Source organism: Microcebus murinus, chromosome 13 (genome assembly GCF_040939455.1).
Source record: "Microcebus murinus isolate Inina chromosome 13, M.murinus_Inina_mat1.0, whole genome shotgun sequence".
Lineage (NCBI taxonomy): Eukaryota > Metazoa > Chordata > Mammalia > Primates > Cheirogaleidae > Microcebus > Microcebus murinus.
Genome location: NC_134116.1, coordinates 11,146,607 through 11,165,025, shown reverse-complemented (window position 1 = coordinate 11,165,025; position 18,419 = coordinate 11,146,607). Strand labels below are relative to the sequence as shown.

The window sequence follows — 18,419 nt, the reverse complement described above, 5'->3', positions numbered from 1 at the left end:
AGGCATAGAAAGACAAATACTGCATGATCTCATTTATAAGTGGAATCTAAAAAGTTCTAACTCATAGAAGTAGAGAATAGAATGGTGGTTACCGGGGACTGGGGAGTGGGGAAAAGGGAGAAATGTTGATTAGAGAGTGCAAAGTTTCAGTAAAGTAGGATGAATATGTTCTGGAGATCTAATGTACAGATTGGTGACTATAGTTAATTCCGTCTTGTATACTTGAAATTTGCTGAGAGTAGATCTTAAATGTTCTCAAGACACACACATAAAACTATGTGAGGTGATGGATATATTAATTAGCTCCTGCAGTAATCATTTTACAATGTATACATATATCAAAACATCATGTTGTATTCTATAAATATATACAATTTTTATTTGTCAATTATACTTCAGTAAAGCTGGAAGAAAGATAGTCTTTTTCTTCTGTTTCTTTTTGCTAAATTCTGTTTTCTTACTGTCATTGGTGTTCTTCATCTTTGCTATGATGTGCCTAGGTAGAGATTTTTTTATTTATCCGGGTTGGCATTTATTGAGTACTTGAACATATGTACTGATTCTTTGTGGATAATTCTTGGTATCTCTTCAAATATTGCTCGTTTTGCACTCTTTCTTTCTGTTACTTCTAAAATACCAATTAAACATATTATTTTTCTCAATGTACCTGTCGTTTCTCTTTACTTGCCTTTCATATTTTACAAGAAATGAATGATAAAGGGGCATTAACTGAGCTAAGTGGGGAAGATGGATGGGTGTTTCAGAGGGAAGAGTGTGTGGTTACCTGGGAAAGGTGAGAAAGAAGGAGTGTGTGGCTGCTTCCCCAGCAGTGAGGGGAGAGAGGCATGAGGTGAAGGTGGTGGCATGGGCAAGGAGCAGTTTGTTTAGGATCTTTAGACAAAAGGCAGCAGAAAACCATGGTAGGGTTTAGGGTAGTGGTGACAGAGGCAGATTTGTGTATTGAAAAAAAATCACTTGGGCTGTGGTGAAAATAATGGATGGATGAAGGCCAAACAATATGTCAGAAGACTAATTAAGAGGTTATTGTCATGTCCAGGCAAGAAAAGTTAGCTCATGCTACAGTTGTGGTAGCCAAGACAAAGAGAAGTACGTAGAATGAGAGATATTTTAGCGACAAAAGTCAATGAACTTTGTATTTGGGAAGTTCTGGCTACTACAATAAGAATGAAATAGAAGTAAAGGACATGTTGTGATTTAGAAAGTATAATAGACGCTATTATTTTAAGATTGCATAGGTAGAGAACCTCAGATCATCAGCTGAAAAGCTATTTGAATTAGTGAGATTATTTAGTAACTCTAAATTTCCCTATTCCATTTATTTTCTCATTCACTTTCTTCTCTCTCCTCTAAACTTCAACATCTTTTCTCGCTTTCTTAGTCTCTCAGCATCTTCACTTTCCACTTGTGGATGTGCTTTTTAGTTCAGAGAAAAACTAAAGGCAGAAATCCAAGAGGGTTTCCACATGCTCTCACACCCATGCCTGTCCCCTGCTGGTGGACATGTATTCCCTTGCACTCCCTCCCTTCTCATGTTGCTGAAGATGAATCGTCCCCACAGGGGCCAAGCCCTCCCCACGTACATTGGCTTCTACGGCTTCTACTCCCTTAGATCTCTGTGTTCTCTCAGCTGCATCACTTTTCTCTTCTGTGAGTTTATCTGGATTAACATACAAACGTGACTCAATTGTTTCCATTTAAGAAACACCTTTTGGACTGCACTAACCCATCCAGCTGCTGCCCCGTTTGCCTGCCTCATTTGCAGCATCGCTTCTCAAAAGAGTTATCTACACCCACAGTCTGCCGTGTCTCCCCTCCCATCCATTCTCTCCAAGACACTCAACAGGTCTATGTCCCTACTTCATTACGGAACCCACTTTGATTAAGGTCATAAGTGCTATTCCTGCTACTAAATCCACGTGGGAACATGGCTAATGACTGAAGGACGTAGGTGGGTAGATGGCCACCTGCTTGCCTCGGGGGCAACGAGCCCCCCTCTGGGTTCAGCCTGAAGCTCATCTTGGGTTGAAAACACACACCTTCTCACTCAACTGTTCCTCCTACCCCACCCTGCCACCCCGCTTCCTGATAACTCTCAGAAATCACTGGAGCAAGGCCCTCTCTCAGGCCCTGCTTCCAGACAGCCCAACTCAAGACAATTTCCCAAGACCTCATTAGAGGAAGCCTTTCTCTATCTGTGCCAAATATTAAACTTTCTTAACTGTAATAATTAACCTCTATCAAGATGCCAGTCTGTCTAATGTCTGAAATTTTTTAAGGTAGTTAAGAAGTTCTACTGAGGTCTTTAAGTCTCCCGGACCTGGTTAGGAACATAATTTCACTAAGATGAGAAAAACTTGCTTAAAAGTGTAACTAGCCTCTAGCACTGTCTCCATTAATTAACACAGAGCTGGCAGGTGGCAGGTATTCTATAAATGTTTTTGAATGAAGGGATCATTAAATGTCTCCCTCTGATGAACTTTGTCCATTTGCCTTGTGCTGTGGTTAGTGTTTTTTGCCCTGCAGAATCTGTAACTTTGAGTAGGTGCTGGCTTTTGCCCCTGTACAAGCAGGACATAAGCTAAACAGACAAAGCTTCTCAAGAATGCAAAAATTATCTAGCTCAGGTGTCTTCACACAACTGTCTCTCAGCAAGGACCAGTTCATGATGTCAGAGATCCTCAGAAGGAATCCTAGTTGGAAGGAATCCTACTGGCCATTTATCCTAGTCACGTTGGGTTCTAGTCTTTCCCTCCTATAATGAGGTAGCATAAACGTGGACCCAACACAGTCATGCAATTAGCTTTGTTAAACCCATTTTCTAGGAAGGCATGTTCATCTTTGGATGTTAAAAATTTCTGATTGGTAAAAAATGTTTTCTATCCTATTCATGCATCATTGTGCCTTCTAATTTCCATTCATTGGTCTAAGTTCCATCTCCCTCTGTTTCTCTGTCTCTGTCTCTCTCTGGATCATCTTGCTTACTCTGATGAAATAAGCCACCAAATAGAGAGGCCCATGTTGAAACAAACTTTGTGTAGCTTCTGGCCCATGGCCAGTGAGGAACCAAGTCCAAAAGCCTGCAAGGACCAGAATCCTGCCAACAGCCACATAAGTGAGCTTGGAAATGGATCCACATCCCATTGAGGCTAGAGAGGAGACTGCAGTCGCAGCTGATATCCTGAGTGCAGCCTTAGCAGAGCCCCTGAGCCCGACCTACAGAAACTGCGAGATAATAAATGCTACTGCTGTTGTTGTTTGATTTTTTTGTTGTTGTTACACATCAGAGGCATAATGTGCTGATGTCGTAACATGGTTTAAAGGAGGAACATCTCACATTGCGCGAAGACCCAATCATCAATCACACTTGTGAACAACAACAGGACCAAAAAATGTTGTTTTAAGCCACTAAATTTTAGGATAACCTGTTACCCTGCAATAGATAACTAATGTAATCCATGATGAAGCAGCGAGAAGCTTGCCTCCGCTTCTGGGGAATTATTTGGGTTTGAGAGAAGTGAGATCAGAGGCATTCTGAATAGAAAGTTTAGGACAAGGAAAGAGCAGAGAGCTGAGGAGACACTGGATTAAAAACCAATGTCAGATTAAAAGTAGTTTTAGGATAATCGAAGTTGTTCCAATATTAACCAGAAAAAATCAGCCCCTCTCCAGCCAAGCGACCTTCATGTCATGTGTCCTGAGTTAAAAATCTTAATTAACAATGCGATCGATCCCTAATGCTTCACTTCCCAGGACAAGCACGGTGATTTTCCTAAGTGTTTTCCTGGACAAATGCTATAATCTTTTTATAATGCCTATTATCCATACCCATTTAAATACTTCCCCCGCACAGATGTGCTCACCTCTGACCATAGCTTCACCGTGCCCTTCCTTGTGAGCCCCAGGATGTCTCATCAGTCCTTCCTGAGCACACGGGCCCTTCCTTTCCTGGTGGCCATGAGGAACATCTTGATAGAGCTTCTTAGTCTGTGGGGTTCCCCGCCCTCCCCCCTGCCCCCCCCCCCGCAAGGGTATAAAATAAGAGGATGAAGCAAATACCCTTAAGTGAAGTGGATAAATGGGTAACATGTCAAGGCAAATGTTACAGCCTAAATGTTTGGATCCCCACCCAAATTCATGTGGAGAAGCCTCAAGACCTAATGTGATTGTATTTGGAAACAGAGCCCATAAAAGGTATTTGAAGTTAAATATGGTTGTGAGGTTGAGGCCATAATTCAGTAGGATCCATGTCCTTATAAGAAGAAAGAACAGGCCGGGCACAGTGGCTCATGCATGTAATCCTGGCACTCTGAGAGGCCAAGGTCAGGAGTTCAAAACCAGCCTGAGCAAGAGCGAGACCCCATCTCTACTATAAATAGAAATAAATTAATTGTCCAACTAATACATATATATATAATTAGCCGGGCATGGTGGCGCATGCCTGTAGTCCCAGCTACTTGGGAGGCTGAGGCAGAAGGATTGCTTGAGCCCAGGAGTTTGAGGTTGCTGTGAGCTAGGCTGATGCCACGGCAGTCTAGCCTGGGCAAAAGAGTGAGACTCTGTCTCGAAAAGAAGAAAGAGCAGAGAGTTCTCCTTTCCTCCCCAGCCTAGGTACACAGAGAAGAGGTCCTGTGAGTCGGTGAGGTGGCTGCCACTCACAAGCCAAGAAAAGAGACCTCAGAATAAAATGTAATTTACGGGGTCCTTGATCTTGGATTTCTGGCCTCTTAACTGTGAGAAATAAATTTCTGTTGTTTACGCCACCCAGTCTGTGGTATTTTGAGCAGACTAAGACAACAGGTTACAGATTGAGGCAATTAATGTGACAAAAATGAGGAATGATGGTAATCTTATAAATGAATGCAGCTTTATTATTTTTAAGTATAGGGACAAAATAATTTTATTTTTTTTTGGTTATGATATTGGTCTAAGTGGTGATGGAATGTCCTAGAGAAAAAATCTCCCCTTTGCAACCCCAGCTTGTTAGAGAGCACACATTCAGTCCCAGTTTGGGATGAGATTTATGAAAGTTGTGCAGGACAAGGCAGGGCACGGTGGCTCACGCCTGTAATCCTAGCACTCTGGGAGGCTGAGGCGGGAGGAGGATCATTCAAGGTCAGGAGTTTGAAACCAGCCTGAGCAAGAGCGAGACCTCGTCTCTACTAAAAATAGAAAGAAATTAATTGGCCAACTAAAAATATATAGAAAAAAAAATTAGCCAGGCACGATGGCGCATGCCTGTAGTCCCAGCTACTCAGGAGGCTGAGGCAGAAGGATCGCTTGAGCCCAGGCGTTTGAGGTTGCTATGAGCTAGGCTGACACCATGGCACTCTAGCCTGGGCAAAAGAGTGAGACTCTGTCTTGAAAAGAAAAAAAAAGTTGTGCAGGACAAAAGAATATCTTCCCTTTGCAGATTGCTCTTTACACACAGGGCATCTGGCATCCCTGGCTCTGACTACTAAGATCCAGTAGTTCTCCTTTAATGATTTGACAATCAGAAATAATCCCATAAATTTTCAAATCTTCCTTCTGAGTGGTGACACCCCCATTGAAAATCACTCCTCTATTATGTCTTAAAAATTCATCATCAGCCCCTGTCAACTTTACTGTCAAAACAAATCCTGCCATTCGTACATTATTAGTCCATGTCCAAGAGCAAGACTCCACCCTCAGCTCTGGGAAGGCGCAAAACACTTAATTCTAAATCAATCAGTGCTCTGTATTCATCTGGTGACAATAGCTAGACATGACGCCATCAGAGCTAGTGACACATAATGGAGCTTTTGCCTAATATCTTAGGAAAGAGACTCTGGTCTTCCCAGCCACCCTGAATGACAGAGGAAGTAGGGATGGAGTTGCTATAACCATTTCACATCTCGTGAAGCCTCTACCCCAAATCAATCCAGTGGAATGCAGTTTGCTTGTTCTCTACATGTGAAACTTTCCATGCATTAAGTCCTGCTAGATTTGAGGAGGAGAAAACTATTAATATATTTCTACTTTATAGTTGGGCTAGGGTATACGTAATATCATGGTGTAGGAAGAGCTTGCATATGCAATCTATGAACCTGAGACTTTCATATAATATTTACACTGTACTTCCTTAATCCCTGAACTAGTTGTGTGTTCCTAAGGCTACATCTTGTCCTCTTAGAGGAGGGAAGAAAACACAAGGGTAACACACAGGTGCACAGTAATACTTTCCCAGTCCCAATTATTTTTTTATTGTCTGTCTCTCCTCACTAGAATGTGATCCTCATAATGGGCAAGATTTTCTACCTGGTTTGTTTATTGCTGTATTCATAGTGCCGGGGACAGTGCCACCTAGATGAGGAAAAGGTAAGTCTTGGTTTCCTGATTTTCTACGTGTCACCTAAACAGTAGCTATTGATATCCATTCCCTTTCTGCTTTTTAACTGTTTATTATGGAAAATTTCAAATCTATACAAAGTAGAGAAAATATAAACGAACCTCTTTGTACCCATCGCTCAACTTTGCAATGATGATGGCCAATCCATTTTCACATATACCCACCTTCACACTTTCTCTATGCCACTTATGTTAAAGCAAATCCCAGAAAACTTCTACACACTTTTTTTTTTAGCAAGTCATCCCTACTTTCTAAAATACTACTTTACTGTTTATTATCTCTTTTCTTTCTGTCCACTCAACTTTAGTCTCTGATCTTCTAGGGAGCTCTGGAGTAGAGATGGTCCCTTGGAGTTGATCTGCCCCAAGATAAGGGAGGTGGGTCTTTTTCATCCCGTCCATCCATTGGTGAGCCAAGGAGTCAGAGTTCCTGCCTAGGGAGGGAGTGTGAACTTGGGAGAAGTTCTCTTCAGCTGCTGTGGGGTGGGTCTGAGTAGCTCGCCACAGCACTGCTACGTCACCCCTTATGCTGTCATATCCATAACTTTCATAGAGTGAGTTTTGGGTACTGCTTTCATAGACTTTGCTTGCTCTCTGTCTTATAGTCTATTTAGTGTTGCTATAACAGAATACCCGAGGCTGTGCAATTTATGAAGAAAAGGGGTTTATTTGGCTCACCATTATGGTGGCTAGATAGTCCAAGAGCACGGCACCAGCATCTGCCTGGCTTCTGGTGGGCACCATGTACTGTGTCACACCATGGTGGAGAAGTAGAGAGGAAGCGGGTGCATGCTGAGAGTACCACTCACGAGAGGCAACCTCACACCATAACAACCCACTCCCATGGGAACTCATCCCTTCCTGCAAGAACTAACCCAGGCTCAAGAGAAAGAGGTTAATCCATCTTAATGACCTAATCACCTCTGGAAGGCACCACCTGCCAGCCCCATTGCATTGGAAATTAAGTTTCCAACATGAGTTGTGGCAGGGACACTTGGAAGCATACTAGTCTCTTTTCCTAGTGTGTTACAAGAGGAAGGTTAATGGGAGGAACCACCAACTCTGCCGCTGATCTTAAGACTGCAATTGACAGTCATCATTTCCTCCTCTGCTACCAATTCTAGGGTCCCTTCACCATCAGTTGGCACCTCTGTGCCAACAGGTAGCCACTGAAGTGAACTTCATTTCTGAGAGGGGTTCCCCCCTGGTCACAATGCTCTTTTTAGGCGATGGCTGCTGTATTTATCCATTTACTTTTAATATTGCTCATGAGAACAACAAGAGGCAACCCAATGGATTGCCTACGTACCAAACATTCTTGCCTGCCCTTATAGAGCACAAGCAGGTGTACGCTCTTCTGATGATCAGGCTCAACTCCCCTGCCAGGATGATCATTCTTTCTGACGCCTGATGGACTTATGGCATGAAGAGATTGAAGTGCCCAGGCAGAAGTCATAGCTTGAATTTCATGTGCCTCTTACTGGGACCCCAGCTAGAAGTATTTCTCCTCAGGGAACCAGGCCCTCTAAATCTTCAGAGTGCAGTGTTACTGGGACGGAAAGCACAAATTCTCTAATGGGCTCAACCTCGAATGGTAAGTGAGGCCATTGCTCCTAGTTCTTGGTTCCTGGACCCAAGAATCTACTGATTTTTAGTGTTTACTCCACCCTAGGGAATAACACCCCATCCTCTCAGAGTACTGTCTCCATGCTGGAATCTGAGCTGCATCTCCAAGAGGCCTTTTCAACAGACTTCCAGCCTCTGACTGTGTAATAGAACCAGTAGATCCCACAGTCCTGTGCCCATTGCCACGGCTTCTTTGATGTGATGCAGTTTTCTTGGTGTGGTGCAATGTTACATGAGAATTCAGTGCCAGTGGATGAAACACAGTGTGAGCCCTTAGATATTGATGGTGGTTAAGGAAGAAAGGCAAATCTGTTCCTAGAATATGTCAGTTCTAGTCATGATGTGTCACTGTGTCTTATAATAGGGTGTGTATGTGTTGGGGGTACTTTGTAGTCAACTTGCCACCAGAAGATGCATTGGTCTCCTTGAGGACAGGGCAATAGTGGGAGCTCAGAGGTGGTCTCTGGTGTGACAACTTGGACATTTAGCAGCAGGAGCTACATCAGCACTGAGGAGTGTGCGCCCACGCTTTGAACCCAGGTAAAGTCTCCATCCTTACCACCACGGCTCCCCTGGTCACTCTCAATTATGCTAGAATTGGAGTAGCCAATGACAGAGGGTGGCTAAGGTCAACTGGCTGAGTCATCCCACTTACCAGGTTAAGTGACTGTTCTGCAGTGGGGGTTCCTTAGGGCTTCCCTAGGATCCCCATACAAGCAGTATGGGGATCTTCACACTTGGAACCCGCTCCCACATGCCCTTCCACATGCTTTCCCCAGATATCTGTCTCTGATTTGTCAGCCTTTCTCCTTCCAGGTTCCTGACCACTGCCCAGGAACCCATACACATTCTTACCATGGACCACTCCACCACCCAAAAATCAGAAAACCAAAACCAAAGTAAAAGAAGAGGTGCACCACTCCAAGCTCTGCCCATTGGGAGCATTCCCCTTACTGCTGTCTGTTGTGTCAGCCCTGAGCAGACCTGTGTTCAGTGGCAGTCCATTTCTAGCAAGCACCCCCACACCAAGCAACACACACACGAATGAAGCTTGGCTTTTCTTCTCCTTTGTCAGACAGTCATAAGGGAATCCTCCCACCCCCTCCATGCAGCCGTAAGAATGACACGAGGGAGAGATGCAGGTGCAGCAATGGTGGGTAACACGTAGGTCTGCATGACCCGTTTTTGTAGCTGACTTGTGTCCTTTAGCCCTGCCCATGACTGATCCCAGTGTACCACTTCCGTCTCACTGTGGATTACAGTTGGGGCTATTTGACCTTATGACTTGGTGAATTTGAATCCAGTTCACAATGGGCAATTCTGGTTGTATGGGACTTGAAGTACTGTGGTCAGGTACTAGTGGAGCCTAGTAGCACATCAGTACCTGGTTTTCAAATGGATTATCATTCTCACTGCAGGATCTTTCTTGAGAACTCTATGGTACACACTGGATTCTATTGAGGTTTGTCATACATTCCACATAGAACCTTTTCCCATTATAGGGACCTCAGACACCACAAGGCTAGCCAGGTCATGTGGTCAAAGCCACAGATCCTGTTATATCACAGCCCAGACTTGGGCCAGAGCCATTTCCTTGCCTGAGCTTTACTCAAAGCTGGCAGTCTCTGGTGTCACCTAGCAGGTGGACTGGAGCCGTATTTCCCAAGTGTGGCAGATGCTGTCTTCAGGAATTGAAGAGGTTGTCCTTGTGGTTTTTTTCTTAGTGGTGGTGCAGGGAGTGATAATCTGTCTTTTACTCTGGAAAACAAATGCCCCAACTTCTCCAGGCCACTGATTTCCAACAAATGTCACAGATAAGGCAGACCTCGGGTTCATAGAGTTTATTACGAATGCTCTGAAGTGCACGCGCCTTTGCAAAGCCTCCAGGGCACTTGCCACTTCTTGCTCATCCCATCTGATCAAGACTATGTCATTGATGTCGTGACCGATGTGATGCTTTCCACAGTGTCCAGGTGGTGCAGGCCCCTCCTCATTATATTCTGACGGCCGGCCGGATACTTTCTTGTGTGTTCCAGGTAAAAGCAGACTGTTCCTGGTCCTCCTCAAGCTACTCTGGTAAAGATGCCACATCTGGTCAACATCTGCAATGGGGCTTACTATTTGATTGAGTCTGATGTAGTCCCCTGTCATCCTCCGGTATCTGTCTGGCTTTTGTTCATTAGTTATGGCAGGGCCTACCAACCTCATATTGTTTAGGTGTTTAAGGATAGCACTGGTTTCTGTCATTCCTCCATGAGTGTGGTATTAATCTACACTCTCGGCCAGAGGAGCAGTTGCAGAGCTTTTCACTTGCCCTTTCCCAACACGATAGCTCTTACTCCTACTGCGAAGGTCAAGGAGTCTATGTGGGTGCTCTGCCATCTTCCAAGTATTAATACACCCATTCCAGTTACACATTTGGGAAGCAGAGACATGGCCACTGGCTGGGTCCATGGACACAGTGGACCATGACCACTGTAATCCAGGCTGGGGACAAATTCCATTTGATCCATGTGCACCCCACTCCACAGGGGACCCCAGTGAGCCTGGAGTTCTCTGGATATGGATGTCAGCTCAGATCCTGTGGCCAATATTTGTGAAAATGTTTGTGTATTCTGCTTTTCCAATATATGGTCGCCTGAATAAATGGTCATAGATCCTTTTGGCAAAGTGCTATTGGAATCGTGACTGTATTTACTTGCCGTGGGGACTCCTGAGGACCTGGTCTCTTCTTTCATTTGTGAGTTCTGAGTCAGAAAACTGGCCCAAGGATTAAGATTTGTTTTTATCTCTTCTTCCATCTATCACAACAGTTCTGGCATTTCAGCTTTACTTGGTGTGGGCCATAATTTTCTCCAGAGTTCCAAGATGCATCCTAGCAGCATGATGAAAACATCTCCCAGAGACCTTGCAAGGGTGGCGAATAATCTATCACCGTAGATGCTCCCATATAAATAAACTCACCCCTACCCAACTGTGTGTTTCCCTGCTTTGATTCATCACCCTCGGGGTCCAGTCCCATAAACACTCTCTGTACTGCCTGTGGCCAGTACGTGTGGGCTGTACCCCGAGGCCTCTCCAGAGAATATTCCCCTCCTCCCTTGGCAGGCTCGCACTTGCCCGCCATGTGCGTTGTTTTCTCCTGACTCTAGATACTCTCCTGGTGAGGGTGGGAGGTAGGGGCAGGTCCCCAGGGGCCCTGCGTGGTCCTGCAGTGCCGAGACTTCTGCCTCATGTTCAAACAAGGGCAGAGCACACACCGCCTCTCCTGGGGAGGACGGGGCCACCTCTGTAGGCCAGAGGGCTCCGAATGGTCTCGAGGTTTTGAAAGCATTAATTCTGATGTCCCCATCCCATTCCTAGGGTCTCACTTATCCCAACTAGGCCCCTGACGTTGCCAAAGCACACGAGCCAGGATTGAGAATCAAATTTCTCTGGAGTGCTGCTCTTCTCTGGGCCTTGTTCTCAGACTTTTCTGTCCTCCTGCCACTGGAGGTGAGTCTCTTCGGATGCCTCCACTGAGGCCTTCTAACTTTTACACTTTGCTTTCAACTGGTGATTCATAGCCCCAGGCTGTCATTGTTTTTCCCTAATGCATCAGTGACTCAGCAAGCGCCTTCAGAGTCCATTGTTCTCATAATTGGTACCCTTCCTCACTCTGGGAGGCCTTCTCTCCCACTCACAGGCCTGTTCATCTTCAGCGAAAACTCTGACAACTGTGCTTCTCCAGGGCCGGGGCCAGGTCTTCCTCTCCAGCTGGCAGGGGCTGGCCAGCTCTGCGGTTCCATGTCAGAGTCTTTCCCTCAGGTCACTCCTGGCACCAAGTGCCTTAGGTCAGGTCCCTGGGAAACAGACGTGGAGGTGGAAATTTGGCGAACAAGTGTTTTCGGGGGTGACCTCGGTACCCATACCCCTGGAGGAGTAAAGACAGTGACACTGGGTGGAAGGAGAGGCCGGACCCGGCTGCGGGTGTCACACAGGCACGAGTCAGTCCCGCCCAGAGTCTGAGCTGGGAGGGCCGCTCAGAGTTGTCCTCCCACGAGGCCAGCAGCCGGGCCCCTGGGTCCCACCTTCACGTGCCAGCCAGGGCAGCTCCTTTCAGGGGGGACTTGGCAGAGGGCCTGTGTCCCCACACTCCTGGCAGCTGGGGTGGTGTGTTGGTTGGGGTCTGGCTGGGCACCGCGGCTGCTGCGGCCATCCCTTTCCAAGCTCCTGTTGCTCTGTCTATTCTGTATTGAGCACTGATTCTCCCAGGCTCGCTTTCTCAGGCTTTCTCTCCTCGGACATGCATTTCTCTGTGTGAGGACAGCACAGTGGGGGCCCTGCGTCCACTCCCTTCGCTGTGGCTGTGCCCTGTCCCGGATCTCCGCAGCTGCCCACCCACTGCTATGTATTAATGCTTGTATTTGCACCTCGCCCCTTTGGACTTCCCACCTGCTTGCATGACCTGCCGACTTCCTGAGTGGCCCCCAAACACCACTCCTGTGTAGTACTTGTGGGTAGTCACCTCCCTGCAGGCCCAGGTTTCTGTCCTGCAGTTCCCAGCACTGGTGTCACAACCTGTCTGCCTTAGATTGCTGCGAGGCTCCTATGTTTTGCCTCGGTATCCAATTTCGCTGTCTCTTTCCACTCCGTCCCCTCACCTCAGCGTGGCCATTGTCCACGCTCCTGCCATGGCCAGCTTTCTAAAACACAAAGCTTTACTCGTGCAGAAATATTTATGGAACATTTTCAATGTCCTACCTAGGTTATTTTCTAGGCAAACAATAGTGAACAATACGGTTAAAGTCTCTGCTCTCACGGAGCTTACATTTTAGTGGGAAGAAGCAAGCACTTAAAAGGAGTGAATGAATGGATACTAGACAGCGATAAATGCTATGCCAGGAATTAGAATGACGTGATAGGGAGATGATTTGGTTATTTTTTAGTAATATCAGTTGTCCGATTAAAAGCTGTCAAAGGTTCCCGTTGTCTTCTGGATGGAGTTCAGACTAGCTTGGAACAAGAGGCTCCCACGGAGGCAAGTTCTGGGCCGCAGTGTGGATTAGAGGGGAATTCTCTCTGGCCCTTTGCACCTGGCAATTTGGGTGATCAGCTTTTCCTGGAAGGCCAGGCCCCTCTGCCCCAGTTACCTTCTCCCCAGTCTCCTTCCTTCCTTCATCCTCCCGTGACTGGTGATTGCCACACTCTGGGACAATGCTACTTATATCCCAAGTGACAAAAGCCCAGCTGGCCTCAGCAGGTTTATTCTTATCAGTGTGTGAAACCAAACAATTCACAATCCATTTCAGCAGTGACTTTTGCCACTATTTCTGGGAACCGTGCAATGGGACATGACTTTTGGGAGAAGAGTTTCTTCTCTTTTCTTTTATTTTTAAGCGTGGAGGTGCCATGCTGATTTCTCCTGAGGCCTGCAACTGTGGGCGGTTTGTAGCACACACGCACAGCCTTGTCCCCTCCCGCCCTGAAACCCCACACGCCGGTTCTAGCTCACTGAGGTTGTGGAAGGAGATTTCGTTAAGCACGAAAACGAAACATAGCATGTTATCAGGAGGTTGCATGGCAAAGATGATAACTGCTCAGAAATCCCGGTTTTCATCACGAACTGTGACTTCACCCCACTCACAGCGCTCATCGCTGATGACAGCAGGTGGGAGAGGGAGCAGAGCTCTCCCTCCCCTTGGCAGGCTGCCCTTCATTATTCATCGGGCCGCCTAATCGTCAATCCGTGAAAGCCGACGGCTGCCTTCCTAAATGTCCCCAGGGTCCAACAAGGCTCCCCTGCCTTCCTCAGCCCTTCCGTCCTGGTCTCCTCTCCTCTCCTTTACTCTGTGTTATTTCGCTGCCTTCCCCGGCTCCTCCCCCGCTCCCTTAGCCGCCCGCAGCCCCGCCACTAACTTAGCTCTACCTCCCCCTAGCGGCAAGTGAGGCAAATCACCCACGGGCGCCGCCGCAGCTTCACGCGCTGCCATGAGGACAGGAAAGATGTTGCCATGAAAGAACACCAATATTTATTGCTTAGAGAAGGTTAAACTTCTATTTTAACCACAACAGATAGTCCAGCCAAAAACTGTGAGTGTTTTCCCCTTTATTATTTGATTACAACATACACACAACAAATTATACCTACAGTATATATAAATTGAATTTCATAACATATTGAGTCAAGCTTTTTAGGTATTTTTCTATTATTGTACATAAAATATAATTGATGGGAAAGAAAATTATTTCTTATTATACCTGCATGGCGATGCAAATGAAGTCGATGCTGTAAGATTGAGATTGGACACATCGACGGCCCTTTTGAGGTAAACCAACATGCTGCACTGCAGAAACTGTGTTTGGAGACTGACAGTAGTCTCAAGGGTGGGGTGAGCGGTTAGGAGGGCTGGGAGGATCTCTCCACTGCTAAAAGTCTTATCCTGTGTCCTGTCGCCTTGGGCTGAAGTCAGACGTTCACACTGATAGGCAGAGCCTTGGAATCAATGATCAGTTCTTTCCCCTTTCCACTGTTAACCTCTGAAAACTAGCTCTGAGCCCTTGGGAGGAGGGTGCTGTACGGAGCTGGGTCAATTGTCATCATACCAGGAAGTTAAAGAACAGAAGGAGAAGTGGGGACAGACAATGCAGAGCATTTTAGGAGGTGCAGAAAGGGTGTGAGTAGGGAGCTCATAGCTTGAACTCCAACTCCTCACAGGCACAGCTTTTTAAAATTTATATTTCATGTGTCCTTAGGAAAATTTCTCTCCCTGAAATGGCCGTGATGCAGGTCTGGGGCAGAAAGCAAGGCTTTCCTTCTTTGTTTTCCATGTTAAATCTTAACTCATTAAATCCACCCAACAACATTACGAGGTAGGCGCTGTTATAGTATTCACTGTACAGATACACTGAGGCTCCGAGAAGTTAAGCAACTTGCCCAGCACTTACCAAGTGAGCTGTGGCTGTGGCTCACAGCTGGGGCCGGGGCTCCCCCTGGCAATCTGGCTGGCACATGCGGGCACTCACACGTGCTCCTGGGCTGCTCTCCCAGCCGGAGGAGCGTGGAGCGAGTTCAGGAGCATCACCTTTTCTGATTGCGGGACATTAAGCCAGACGACTCAAATGTGTTGCATCGCTCATACTTTACATCCACCATGATCGCAGAGGCAACGCTGATTGATTATCAGTGCAATTAGGTCTGAAAGAGGATATCCTTGTATCGAAACTTAATTTAGCATGCAGAATTATATCTTATTCTTCAGGCTTTTGAATTTCATCCTGCAGCAATGAGTTGATGTCCAGGTGGCCTCGATTTCTACATGTGTATGAGGTTGAGATGAGAATACTCTTCACATCCTTAATGGACACTCATTTCATTCATTTCTGTAAAACAAAGACAGTAAGAGTTTTTAAAGAAAGTCTTTTCATGTGGTTTAAATTTTTTTTTTTTTTTTTTTTGTTGAAATGTTACCCTGGGAAGGTTTAAATTTTTTAAAAATAATCAAATTAAATTTTTTCACAGCAGCAGGAGGAGGGAGAACTCGGGCCGTGTGGCCTGGACTGTATTTGCCAGGATGTAGCATATTGTTCTTGGTGGGGGCTGAAGAAAGACGGTGAGGAAAACCAGCTCCGTGACTGAAACCCAAACTCACTTTGCACACTCAGGAAGTAAGCTGAGTTAAAAGAACAATTAAAGATAGATCAAACTTGCTTTTGTTATAGAGACTTTTTATGCTTCTTTCTTTCTGTCTAGGATGTGAGTATAAACTTATGTGGTCGGAACTATTACTCAGGGGTAGTAGATCTAATTCCAGATCAGCCAGTGAAAGTTGGGTAGTTTTCACTCTAAGTCTCTACAACAGCAAAGTCAGACCCGTGTTGCTTCTGTTACGTAGTGTTTCTTACTATATTTTTGAAAATGTACTCAATTGTCACATAGTTAAAAGCAAATACTGGGTTAGTTCCCAGGGACAGTGGTACTCTTACAAAAGTGATTCCAATTCCTATGTTCTTTAAAAAACAATTCAAGTAAACATATTAAATAAGATTCCAAACCTTTCACCTCTTATTACTGGTCCATCTAAAATTTCACCCATTTGGAATGGATGAGGAGATGGATGATATCCTTGGGAAGATTTTAAGTCTGGTCTGGGGGCAGCTCAGTTTTATATTTTTATATAAAAAAGGCTTTTTGCTCAAAAAGCCAGATGGTAGACAGAATTGCTCTACTTAATGCTGGAAGCTGTTCATGACAGACCGTGCACTGGATACACTGACAGAGATGAATGCTTTGGAAAGGTTTCCACTGAACACAGAAACTCCATTTGCAACGGAGGAAGGTTTGTTCATTGCCTAAGTGACCAATCTTCAAGGATGGCTTTAAGAAAGGTGTGAGTTGAAAATTAAATCTGGAATCACAAAATAAGTAATATCTTCCTGTGTACTTACCCATTTGAGAATATGATTAATATCTGGTCATTTGGCAAGGAACTGTTATAACAGATCACATCTTAAACAAACTTATACACAATTTGTGAGCTAAATTGCATTTGCTTAGCAGAAAATGATTAGATGTTTGCCCGTTTGTAACAAGGATTAGCTAAGATTTGTGTTGCAAAAAGAAAATTAAGAAACCTGGCATATCATCTTTGTGAACGATTTAGCATAATATTTTGCTTAAAAAAACTAACCAGTGTAGGATCAGCATTTTACATTGTGTGTTTGTGCTCAGAAATTCACGTATACAGCATTTCTCTTTCCAGAAGTAATTAGGGGATTCAGGTAAAACCAATTATTTGTGAACATTTTGTTATATAAAAGAGGTCCCTGTGCTGAACCACACAGTGGGAATGGTAAATCAATGGTTCCTTCCAGGGTTTGTTATGTTTGATTACACTTATATTCCATAATATTTTACCCTTTTCATTTTGTGCTCACATTTTCAGTGGTTTATGAAGTAACAGTCTCTAGATTACATTCCAAATGGAAAGTTGGCATGAAAATTCTCAATCCAATTATTACTATACACATTTTGAAACAAATCATTTTAGCCTTTTGAAAATTTTACAGGAGGTGATAAAAATGGGAAATTTCAGGTTTCAGATGTTTTATTGCATTCTTGTAGCATAATAACAGCTTCATTAAAACTAATTTCACAATACAATGTGAACTTTGTGAGATGTTTAAAACACTTTTGCTGGCTTCCCTTTTAAAACTTTGCATGCAAGAAAAGTTGTGTTATTTTATAGTTTATGTTTCATTTCATTTTGCTGAGCTTTCAGGAGATATTGAATTACTACTCCCAAATGCACCATGGCAGGGATTAAAGAGCTTGCCAAGGGGTACTTCCCTTGAAGGAGAGGACTCAGGACACCTCCAAGCTAAGATCACACCTATTCTAAGACATTGGAATCAGTTCCAGGGTTTATTTCAATCTCCTGAGTTAATTATCCTTCAACTTATGGACTAGAGGTGGGTTTGGGGGGAAGCTCTTCTCGAGGACTTTCTGTTTTGTCATTCGAGGAGTAAGCAAACGTGACCCTCTCTCCTCTGCATTTGGGAAGTTTTTGTTTCACAGACAACACATTTTAGGGCGATAGAAAGGGACCCCAAAAGTCATCCACTGCAGGTATACTTTTGGTACTCAATTCTCCTCTCCAAAATCCCTCTTCCAAATAATGCACAAGTTTTCTCCGGCGGTGGGAGATTCTGCCTGCATAGACAGCGCTTTGCGTGTGTGGACACCCCCGCCACCACGGAGTTCTTCCTGATGTGCAGCTGAAATCTGTCTTCCTGTAGTTTCCACCCATTGTTCCTGGCTATACGCCTCCGACGCAGACAGCACAGGCCTCGATTCTATTTTATAACCGCCATTCACTCCCAGGGGAAGGCAGTGGGCAGAGTGGGGAGGACGGGGCCTCGCAGGCAGTCTTTGGTCTCCTCCCTCGTGAAGTGTGGTTGTAAAACCTGACCTACTGAGTCACGGTGGAGATTCAGGAATATGTATGAGGCACTGGGTGTAGTCCCCGGCATGCGGTGGTGACTATTTCTGTTGAAGGTGCCTGCTCATTTTCCCTCGTGTTTTCTTTTCTTCAGGTGAAGTGGCCTCTATTTTTTCATCTGTTTACATACTTTGTCGTTTGGGGTCTCTGCCTCTTGCAGTCAGTCTGGAATCGCCCAGAACGTTCCCCGTCCTTTTGTAGACGTGGCACCGAGAACACAGTGGAAACCCTCCCCAGGGGCTGGTCACAGAAATGACCCTGGTGTTCCCCATTCGGAGACTGAATGCTCAGCAAACGCCTGCAGAGCAAATGGTGGGCATTTCACAGAATAAAAAGAATGAGAAACTTTGAAACTGAAGCTCACGCTGTCTGTGTGATACTGTTAAATGATGGGCACGCTCCTGTCACGTGACAGGCCCTACGTGT

General features: G+C 45.2%; 1 non-coding gene across 1 annotated transcript; it reads right to left on the bottom strand.

Annotated features, from left to right (window-relative positions):
* Nucleotides 1-3,299: 3,299 nt before the first annotated feature.
* On the bottom strand, nucleotides 3,300-3,404 carry LOC142875361 (small nucleolar RNA U13). The gene has a single exon (XR_012922743.1). It is a non-coding gene; the product is annotated as a small nucleolar RNA U13 (small nucleolar RNA).
* Nucleotides 3,405-18,419: the final 15,015 nt, after the last annotated feature.